The sequence below is a fragment of the Heliangelus exortis genome, chromosome Z, assembly GCF_036169615.1.
Source record: "Heliangelus exortis chromosome Z, bHelExo1.hap1, whole genome shotgun sequence".
NCBI lineage: Eukaryota > Metazoa > Chordata > Aves > Apodiformes > Trochilidae > Heliangelus > Heliangelus exortis.
This window is the reverse complement of record NC_092454.1, coordinates 43279006-43291342: the sequence shown is the minus strand read 5'-3', so window position 1 is coordinate 43291342 and position 12337 is coordinate 43279006.

The window sequence follows — 12337 nt, the reverse complement described above, 5'->3', positions numbered from 1 at the left end:
TCATTTTGCTGTATGTGATAAAGTGAAAAACAGTTTTATTTATCTTCTTGTGGGAGATGTCATTTTGAAGAAAAAACAGGAAGTCTTAGCTGCTATACAGAGAACATTTGACAACTTTTATTTCACAGCTCATTCAGCATGGTAAAATTCAATCATTCAGTAGCTAAGCCCATTTGTACAGAACTTCTTTTAGCCAAAAAGTAATGGGAATATTTCCCTCTCCCTTCCTCAGCCTGGTCTTCAAGGTCATGTTTATCACAGAAATTCCTCTTGAATATTAGGAATTAGTTTTCCTTCAATATTAAAAATAACACTATTCTTTTTTGGTACAAAGAAAATGGAGGCTTATCCCCCATATTCTATCTATTTTTTAAATAATAACTGGTAATACATGATGCACAAAGCTTAAATTTCATAATATTTATGAGTCAAATAACAAATAGGTTCCCTTGCTTAAAGCTCCATATCTCTTAAAAATTTGTTCAGGAGGTGCTTAGATTTCTGTTTCTTCTCTAATTTTTCAGTTATGTTTCTGTGCTTTCTTTCTCTCACACATGTACCTCTCTATCAAAAACAAAACAAAACCCTGACAAAACAAACCAAAAAGCAGCAAACCCCAAAAAACCCACAATGATAAAACAAAACCCAAAAAACAAAAGCCTAACAAAATCTTACAACCCACACATACTTTTATTTTAGAAAGTAACATGGGCCTGTGCTTTCAGTGATGCCTGCTACTTCTTGTATAGGAATTTGTAAGTGGTTTGTTACAGCTACCTTCAAGAAAGAGTGATTGTTACTCTTACCTACAGCAGTGACATTTTCTCCAGTCTGCAATTTTACATAAATCCAGTATTCAATATCAAGATACTGTCGCATATAATTTTTGTTTAATTTTTGGTTTTTTTTTCTGGGAGGTGGTTGGTTTTGGTTTGGCTTTTCTGTTTTGTTTTGCTTTGGTTGGTTGGTTGGTTGGTTTACTTTTGGGCAGATACATTGACAGGTAACATTAAAAGGGAGGTTTTAGGTTGGTTTTGGGCTGGTTGATTTTTTTAAGCATACATACGTTTTTTAAAATTTGTACTCAAGAAAATGATGATATAAACCATACTAGATTTATTACATTTATTCCAGAAGTAGAAAGAACAGGTAACACCTTCAAGCTTTACAGACAGGGACAAATTTGAATTATTGACACACTGTGCTAGATGTGACAGGCAGTACAGATATGTGACACAAAAGAGCCAAGAGAAAGAAGGGAGAGGAAAATAAAATTAACCATTTGTTTCTGCCTGCACATGCAACAACAAAGTGCAAAAAAGACACAATTTTATATCTACAAAGTAAGCAGATAGTCAAGTAACTTACTGCCTTTCACATATTTATTAAGAAAGAGACTCACATACTTGGATATAAAAAATATCTATCCCATATTCCTATTTAAGGATTTTTTTTTTTTTTTTACACTGTAGTCGAATGCGGTTACAATAACTAAGATTCCTACTTACATAAATACTAAGCATAGCTAAACATTCCCTGCTCTGATACACTTACAGCATTAGGAAAAGTATTCTCTGTCCTGATGAATTTAAGCTGCAAATGAACAAGGAAGTCAAATAATTGAGACAATGGAAGCATTGTCCATATTTTACAGTCAGTAAACCAGAACAGAGAGATTTAATGACATTTGTATAGTCAGCACCTAGATGCTGTTGCTTTTGACATGGGGATTCAGGGTGAAAAATCTCATCATAAAATAAGAAAACTTGTTTCCCAACCTGCAGCAGGAACTTGAAACAGAACATCCATTTATTAGCGAGGTTTCTATTGGAGGTTTCTTAATAATGAGAATTTTGTCACACAAATGCTCTATGAAACAGAACAGGTACATAACTACAGAATTTTCTTCGTATACTCTTTCCAGCAGGCATGAAAGAGCTGTGATTTAAATCCTGCCAGCCGTGGCTGCACTTGAACTAATGACTTAGAAGTGAAAAGACTCTACAGTATATTACTAATCTCCTGAGTCATCTGGGCTTTCAACCCTTTTTTAAAGCTATATTTACTGGGATCAGAACAGTTGGCCTTCTTAGAATAGTTTTATACTGCAGTCCATAGTCCAGAGTTCAAGAGTATTCTATTTATAAGATACTAAGTCATAGTGTCCCTGTATTGTTACTTTCTGATGGTGGGGCAAAAACTTACCTAACAAATATGAGGATATAATTGAAAAATTTCATTCTCCTATATTAGTTATCTCAGCTTTCTATGGATGCATAAGACAACAGTCTTCTATTATATCTAGTATATCTTTTTCTTTTCTGCTTATATTTATGAGAAGTATACAAGGCTTATCTAAACAAACAAAAAACCCCACTAATTTTATATCACCATGTTATTTACTGCAAGAAATGAAAAAGTTAGATTAGGAGAGAAATAAAGATGTGCAAAAGAGAAAAAAATTATTTTCATCAGTCAATTGTGTTTACCAGTCACCAGCCATTTTAAAGCATTAGTGCCAATATATTGCACTGGATGTATGGAATATGCTTTTCCATTTTCTGTCCTCTGTAATTCAGAGCCACTATTTGTTCTCCTGGAGTATTTGAAATTAAGAATAACTGTTACATGCAGTTTTAAAAGACCCTTCTTACATATAGGTCTTCATATCTGTATTGAAACTGCATTTGATGTGTTCTTCTGCAGTGCACATATGCACAACTGATCCCACACAGATATATTTCTGAATTCTGATGCTAAAATACAACACTGAACTCAAGAGTGGAATGGAGCACAGCTGCAGGGGTCACTTGCATATGTTCAGTGTTTCTGTAGTACAAAAGCAGTGAACAGAATAAGTTTCACTGCACTGTGCCTCACACAGGATATGTCACATTTAGATTCTAATGCTAACACAGAAAGAGGAATGCATTGTTATCTGATAGTTCTAATGGAGAACATGATGTCATACGTAAAAGTGTCATGAAGAGGAAAAATAAGATCACAGTGTGAACAGTTCGTGGCAAGCATGAACATGACCCTGCTTCTAGAAATAAACAATTCTCTCTAGGCATTTTGAAGACTCTTTAGTCTTAGCCCCAGCAACAACAGTCTCATAACATATCAACATTCTGTCATTTGATTTGTACAGTCGTTTCTATGGTCATAACTGATATTTATTCTGACATAAGTTTGACAGATATAGAAAAAGGCTGCACAGCTGCTAAGTGCTATCAAAGCAATTGCTCTTCTCTTCTTCTCAGTACACTGACATACTGTGTTGGAGCACTGCTCCTTTGAGAGCTGGAGAAAAGTTGCTAAAATCCAGAAAGTGCAGAGAAATACAAATAAAAAAGTTTATGTGTTTGTGTTTCCTAATGCTTCCAACTTTCAGAGTCTCAACACACTGATGGTTGCTATATCTAAGATTGTAACTCAAGTCTGAGTACTCATACAATCATAAACTCAGTGCAGGTGTGTGTTGGGCAAATGTGAGCTGCTGTTTCTGTTTCTGAGGTGCTGTAACAGCTGTGGGTCTTTCACTGGGAAGGTCTAGGACTCTTACTTTTCTATTAGAGTTGTTGGTTGTTCTTCATAGACAATAACAAAAAAGGAACTGGAGAATATTCAGCACACAGGTTTCAAGTTATCTTCTCCATCCTGAGTCTTAGTGGAGCCTATCTTCCTAACTAGGCCTTCATCGTGGTAAACCAGATAAAATTTAAAGCACTGCTAAATCCTACTTAGAGCTTCTTTGCTCAGATGAAAAATTGTAATAGATAACTAAGAGCTAGAATTAACTGTACAGTAGACATATAAGCTCTCTTAAAAAAAATCTACAGAAAGTGAGTGTGTTAACTGAATACTTAAAGGGTTTTAAAATATTTTTTCTTTGCATTTTCTTTTTTTTTTCTGTCTTATTTTTAGCCTCAGGATATTTTAGTCATTTATAAACCAGGTTGGAGCTTCAACTTTTATGAATGCCTATTCATCTGGAAAAAAATCTGTTTGCAACTGCAGCTTCTCCAAGAGCCACAATAAGTTCCAGTGCATGACCATCAAGAGTATATTGACTCTCCAGCAATTAAAATTTTCTTGGAGAGATAGTATTCCTAGGAAATTTAAAATTCCAATCAAATTAGTGGGAGAAAAGAAAAAATTATGGTGCAGTCTAGCGTTTTGCAAATCTTTTGATAATGATGTTATGACTCTGAATTCCTGTGGGGTCATTCTTTTAAGACTTCTATATTTGTGGACTCAATAGTAGCTCTGTTTCTTGAAAACATGGATGTGACCAGGAGCACTGGTTTCCTTTTTTAAAAGATTGGTACTTCAAAACCTTTTAGATGTAAAGAATAGAAATTCCCAAAAGATTTTTAAAAGACTGAATGCAGATCTAATGCTCCATCCCATGGTGCTTAACTCTTCTGGGATCTGAAAATCATGCTATGCAGCATGAACACAGCACCATACACAAATTCAATGTGGAAGAAAATCCTTCAACACACTAGGAATATTTAGAGCAGGCAACCTATATATATACCTAACTAGAAGGAGATAAGGAGAAATTAATGCATTCAAAGACACATCTACACTGACTAAATCCCTTTTACTTCATGTTGCAGCTTAAACATTCTTACCTTATTTATTCACATGATTATTCTGAGTCTAAGCCTGTAAAGCAACAATAAAAGAGGGTACATGGGCCAGAATAATTTACTGAGTGAATTCTCAAAGTGCCTGGAAAGTCAGAAGTCTCATTCCAGTTGGCTTTTTCTTGACCTCTTCTGTTACTTAAAGCAGTTTCATTTTAGGCTGCTGATTTTAACTTACATTTTAAGGCTAATTTTCTAAGATTTTTTTTTTTTTATTTTGAGAGCCATAAATTTCACAAATCAAATATAGGGCACAATATTTTGGTAGACAGTATTGCTGGTATCATAGTAAAACCTGTGCTACTGAATACCGAAACAACCACGTTTCTCTTCTTCTTAAATTGCGCCAAATTCTAACAGCTCAGTTATATTAGTAAAACATTATTCAAATATTCAAACTATTATGTTTTTTTACTTAGATACCTTCTTACTCTTCAGCAGTCTTTTGACTTATACTCTGCACAGCAGTTCTAGTGATTTGTTATCTAAACAAAAGGAAATAAATCTTTACAGAGACTTAGGACAGGCCTAGAGATCTTCAAAAGGCACTAATAATGAAAGCAGCAGGGAATGAAAAAGAGAAAGAAGACACAGCGTTCGGGCCTACATACTCAAAGAGACACTTCCAAATAAAATCTTTTCATTTTGATGTTTGAGATGTTGGAAACTGTAACTACACTAAGCCAAATAGTAGAATAAGTATTCGAGTACTTAAAGGTGGCGTGTGCAATTTTGTGAGATGCATCTCTTGGTGGCGGATGAGAAGCTCAGCACGAGCCAGCCATGCATGAAACCCAACAGTGTCCTCAGCAGAAGTGTCAAAAGAACCATGGCCAGCTGGATGTGGGAGGTGATCTCCCCCTCTGCTTTCCTGAGACACCATTTGGAGAACTGTGTCCAGTTCTGTAGCCTCCAACCCAAGACGGACATGGAGTTCTTGGAGCAAGACCAGAGGAGGGCCATAAAGATGACCAGAGGGCTGGAGCATCTCTCCTGTGAAGATAGTCTGAGAGAGCTGGAGTTGTTCAGCCTGGAGAAGAGTCTGGAGAGACCATAAAGTGTCCTTTCAGTACCTGAAGGAGGCCTGCAGGAAAGCTGGAGGTAAACTTTTTTACAAAGGTGTGTTGTCATAGGATAAGGGGGAACTGTTGTCTACTGAAAGAGAGATTTAGGCTAGTCATTAGAAAGAAATTCTTCAGTGAGAGTGGTGAGACACTGAAACAGGTTACTCAGAGTTATACATGCCTTCTCCCTGGAAGTGTTAAAGGCCACTCTGGGTGGGGCTCTGGAAAACTTCGTCTATTGGGAGGTGCCACTGCTCATAGCAGTGGGGCTGAAAATCTTTAAGGTCCCTTCCAACTGAAACCATTTCATGTTTCTACCATTCTGACAAGTGACAGAATAGAAAGCAACTCAAGAAAAACACAAGTGGACAATCCTTTCAGGAGATACTGATTTGTGTCTTAGTTCCTGACCAAAAAAAAAAATCCCAAAAGGATTGGTGCTTCTATTCTGCTTCTCTTAGCCCTGCAAAAATTTTTAAAATAATAAACAGGCCTTTAATAATACAAAATAAGAATCTTCCCACGCTGTCTTTTGTTAGGATATACTTATAAAGCTAACCTTAGAAGCAGTTCTGCTGATCTGCAAATATTGCATGTTTTCAGCAGAAATCATGTGTGTTATGGAGGTGCTGTTCAATGGATATCTGTTTCATTTTGAGGTTGGGGGAAAGTTACATTTTGTTTAATGTTTGTATAATTTTTTGAGGCAAATTGTTTTTCACTCTGTTCAACTTTCCTGAACAATCTTTAGTGCATGTTGGTCTAACTGACTTCAACATTCTGAGTTCTTAAAACCAACTATATCTCCTGTAGTACACCAGAGTCAGGAGGTGTTATAATGTTATGCATAGTGGATAGCCAGGAAGAACATATCCAGTGCAGGTAAGCAGTGTTTCCTAAAGAATAATGAAGGAGAATTAATGTGTCTTCAACTATTACTTCTTTCATAAAATTTATACATTTGTATCCAATTAATTTCTGCATATCTTATGAGTAGATCATTTGCCCTTGGTAATAATATTCATTATTGACTAATTGCTGCTGATTTTTTTCAAATTAGATAATATTTAATTTAGTGTAAATGTTTGCATTTTATCTTAATATTAAAATTCATCCCCTAGAACTACCCTGACCTGATTTCTGCCCTTATTTCTCTTTATTTCTAACATCATGATTATACTGTGCAGCATATTACAAGCAGTTCCATCTTTCTTACTATAGATTTCTGGTATAGCAACTCATTCTGTTTTCTTCGTAATTGTGATAAAAATTTGGGACCCGTGTTCCTGAAGAAGCATTGAAAGAATCTCATTTTGAAATTTATATAAATAATAGATTGTGGGGGGGAGGTTTGTGGGTTTTTTGTTTTGTTTTGTTTTGTTGGTTTTTTTATTTTTTTTATAATGGGGACATATGACTACATCATGTGACTGAAAGTCTTAAAATGAGTGGAGAACTGAATACTCTAAAGATATTTTTTCAGTAGGGATTCAGTAGGGCAGTAGGGATTCTAGCACTTTACTTGAACAGTGATGTAATTATTTACAATTAGCAATGCATCAATAAAGGTGCCATGAGGTTTCAGAACTAACGTTAAGTGAACAACAGCAAGCCTTTTTTTATCAGTACAACAAATTTGTATCCATGTACAGCTGATATTTAGAGACTCTAAAACCAGAGTTTAAAGAAATTGTGGCTTTCATTGTGCAAGTAAATTGTAAGAACTGTGGAAAAATATTTTCTTCCTGTAAAATGCATTGAAGCAGTATTTTCAGAATATATCTGACAAAAATATTTGCTTCTGTAACTGTGAAAATAGATTTCTTTTTTTATTGTTATTTTCTTAGGAAGACCTCATACAGAACCAAGATGGAGAATATTAAAGTACTTGAAATTTTGGTCCAAAGTAGGACTTTCAGGTCTGAACAACAGAGAAGGATTTAAACAAATCCTAGAGCAAAATGCTTTTCTGAGGACTATATATTACATAAATTTTGTCCTTTAAATTAACATTTTGAGCTATATTTTTCAAATACAACAAACTGGGGGCATGACAGGAAAATATAGTATATTGTAAAGTCCTAAAGAGCTCATATACTCCATACCCTTCCCATAATGGATTTTTCTGCCACTTATTTACAACTTGATCAGACACACAAATCCATCAGTCTTTCCAGTTAACCTCTCTAAGGTTTCTCTGTCTTTTGAACTAAATAACTTTCTTGACATCTAATGGAAACCCATGTCAGTGATGTTTAAGACCATTACTTCCTTGTTTGATTTTTCTTTTCATAGTTGTGAAAAGATTTTGTTCTTACTTTATGAACTTGAAGACTTTTATACTTGAAGACTTCAGTCTCCACCCCTGTCAGTCCTCCTTAGCATTAAAGCATTAGTTATTCTCGGAGATCACTTGGTTTGTTTGTTTGTTTGTTTGTTTTTTCCCCACTCTTTTTCTCTGTGCTATCTTCAATTATTCTCTCAGACTGGAAAATAAACTCTATTTAATGCTTTACCAAACATCAGTATAACGATGTGGTAGCAACTTAACAGTGAATAAACTTTCAAGTGTTTTGTTTCAATTCATTGACATCCAGGAATTCAGAGGGGGAAAGAAACCTATGGGACACTTTATATAAAACTACCAAAAAACTGCAAACTCATGTGCTTAAATTGCTACAATAACAATCACTATGGATCCGGTAATGATACCCTAATATGATAAAGTGTCTATTCATTTAAGCAAACAAACCTGGAGTTAGCATACAGGAGAATGTCACTGCAGTAAAAAAGAAGTTTTTTGTTTTTTGTTTTTTTTTTTTAAATAAAGAATAATATAGTGAAAGCAAACCACTTTTACTCATGTTTTAAAGCAAAGGAAAAAATACATATATTATCATGAAAATTAATTTTTTTTTCATTAAATGTCTTCATAGATTTTTTTATCTATGTCTGAATCACATTAAGAAAAATATTCAGCAAGTATTGCTGGTTTTAAATAATTTCTGGCATGTTAATAAAATAAATGAAACTGTGTTGCATTAATGTTTCCCAGCTAAGAAAAACTTGTTTCTTTGTACAAACAATGCAATTTGGTTTTATTGTATTAATTCACTTCTCTCTAGAGGACTGCTCACCTGTATGACAACACAGCAATTCCAGGATACTGACACATTAGTGAAATCTTCTACTTTATTTAATTTTTGCTTATTTGCTTTTTTGCATATTTTCTTATTTAAGCAATTATTATTGTTTTGAAATAATTAATTATTTAATTATGTAATTACATAGCATCATTATTAGTTTTTTGACAAATAATTATTTTGACATGGGATACCCACAGTAAAAAGAAGTCTGCCCAACAATGTTTCCTGCTCGTAGTCTTCTGACTTTCTAGTTTTACAGAGTTTTTTCTAATTTTGCATAAGAGCAAGAACAATGTCATCCCTTCAAAAGGAGGGAACTGTAATATAATGGAATGCTCAGGGGCAAATGTATCCCTCTTAGTAATAGGTTTTACAACATTCAATTTTAGAGAGACAGAGGAAGAGAAGGAAAGAATTGTACCAGTGTACAGGGCTGTGTTTGCTGCCTGTTGCTAATTCAATCAGCAGCTTTATCTGTGACAGGAACCTAGACCGTATGTACATAATGCATGTCCCAGGCAGGCCCTGGAAACAAATAGATTTTAGCATTTTTACTATAGTCCTAGTGGATATTTGCCCCAGAGCAGTGCTTTTGCTTCATCTCAGTTGTTGTGATCGGTGCTGATGAAAATAAAATATATGTTATTACTTTAATGAATGTAGAGGGAACATGACAAGATAGAAGTAATAGTAATTTTGCTTATGACTCTAGGAGAAATTACCTTAATATTATGGCCTAGATATATAGATGGCTAATCAATGAGCCAGAAAAACTAGTGTCTGTTCCTGGATATGATAACTATTTAGAGGTGCAAATGGCCAAGCAAGAGGCTTTCTTTCAATATTTTCTGTTTTGGAAGTTTCCTGACACAGATTCTATTGAAGGCAAAATATCACCAAAAGACATAATTCTAATATGGCAAAAAGGTAAAAAAGTATAGTGTTTTTCTAAAACATGACACTGATTTAGTATTAAATCATCTTTTCATATGGAAGTGTGCTTATCCAGGCAACATCAAGTGAGGTTTTGAATTTAACCTGGAACCCACTGTAGGATTCCAGTATATGAAATTTTTAAATATAACTGTAATGAAGAAAGACTTTATATCATATGAAAAGTTCTCTCAGTGCACACATGTAAGTGTACAGCTCTTTCTTTCTCTTTCTTTCCTCCCTCTCTCTCTTTCTCTCTTTCTTCCTCTCTTCCTCTCTTTCTCTCTTTCTCTCTTCTTTCTGGTTGGCCCAGCTCCTTTTCCTGAACAGTTTCAACATTATTGCTGTTTCTCAGGTCAATTCTTCATTCTAAGATGAAACTGACTTTTCTAGACAATCTTCATTGAAAAGGATAGGGTTGCGTAGAGATTAACTGGTCACTTTCTTGATAAAGAGCAGGTAAAACTGTTCACTTTTTCACTTCTTTCTGAACTGACAAGTGCCATAAAAAAGTGGAGACATGGTTTATTGGAATATCTTTCCAGTGTGTGGTGCAGTCACTGAGAACACCGGTTCTCTCATTTTGCAGTACAAGAAAGTATGATGAAAGAGCTGCTACTAGCAACAGGCCCAGTGTTTACTGGGTCTTTATCAAATGTCTGAAATTTCAGGAAATTTATAACTATATGAAATTAGATTTTTTTTTTCCCAGTGTCAAAATTTAACACTTTGTCAATTCAATGAATGAGAGAAGTTTTCTATTAACCCATTTTCCTTTCTAGAAAGGGAAAGACAAGAGACTGAATAGGAGAGACTTCTGGGTTGGAAAATACACAGCTTTAATAAATACAATGAGCATGAAATATGTTCAAATATATACATCAATGCATTCTCTCCCAGTAACATTTCAGCCACCACCAAGGCTGCAGGGAAGGCCCTGGGAAAGCCTTGGGTGGACTCCTGGACTCAGCAGCAGATAGGAACTGATTTCAGGATCATATGGATTTAGAAACACACAGATTCAGGACTGCAAGGTTTGGGATCACAGTCAGAAGAACATATGGACTCTTTCCAGGACACAGACCATCGTTAAAGTGAGACTGACCCTTGTCTGTGACTCCTTTTCATCCTTTTAATTTCTGATGTATCCTCCCACTCCCCACCAGGGAAACCTGCAGACTTGACTACCTCTCTGAAATGCTTATACACCAACATTTGCAGCATAGGGAACAAAGAGAAAAAACGATGGATCTATGTGTGGTTGCAGAGCCATTATCTCATTGCAATTACAGAGGCACAGTGGGATAGCTCACATGACTAGAATGTAGTCATGGATGGATATTTACTATTCAGGCAAGATAGACCAGCAAGTCTGGGTGGTGGATTGGCTCTTTCTGAGAAAGAGTACCTAGAATATATCAAGGTCCAGAAGATCCAGCTGAGATCTTCTGGGTAAAAATTAACAGGCAGGCTAACATGGGTAACACTTTTGTGGGTGCTGACTGAAACACCCCTCTTACAAGAAAAGATTGAGATAGCTGGGACTGGTTAGCCTGGAGAGAAGATTGAGAGGAGACCTTATCAATGTCCATAGATATTCAAAAGGGTGGGTATAAGGAGGATGAAACCACACTCTTTTCATTAATTCCCAATGACAGAATGTGGGTGGGGCAATGGGCACAAGCTGGGACATAGAAAGTTGCACCTGAACATGAGGAAAAATTTCTTTACTGTGAGGGTGACAGTGCATTGGCACAGGCTATCTAGAGAGGCTGTGAAATCTTCTTTTCTGGCGACATTTAAAAACCACTGGATGCAATCCTTTATAATGTGATCTAGGCAATCCTGCTTTAGCAGAGGGGTTAGACTAGATGATCTCTAGAGGTCCCTTCCCACCCTGAAGATCCTGTGATAAGAAATTTAGCAGATTAAAGCAGTGACATTGGTTTGTATAGGAATAAGTATAAGCAAGAGCCTTTCTGTATACCATTCACCAGCAGTAACTGTAAACACTGTCCTAGAAACAGACTTTGACTAAAAATTATGCTGTTAATTTCAGCAAGTGCAGCTCCTTAGAAGAGACTTAACTGGAAAGTAAAATTATTAATAAGAGATTTAGTTATGTCCCAGCTCAAATATGGACAGATAACCACAGTCAGTAGTATCTTGCAGTGTTGTTACCTCTGTTATAAGGAAATTACTCCTATGTTTTGCATGTGAGAAGTCCTTCCCTTCCCTTTCCTCCCTCCCCTCCCACCTGTCTTTCAGTGTCCCTTGAATACATTCTTTCCCTACTTCTAACAAATACCATAAAGATCTCTTGGCTTTTATGTTCTACAATTAAATCAGCTTTATCCACTCAGTTGGTGGTAAGTGAAATACTCTGGTTCTTTGCGTTAAAATTTTGCAGTATTCTTCTGTTTACAGTCTACTTCCTGATTAGGAGAAATGAGCAAGAAATAGGAGAAAATCAAATAGGTTATTTTGATGGAAAGTATTAATGGTACAGATTATGACTGTGGTACCTGTGGAAATACTG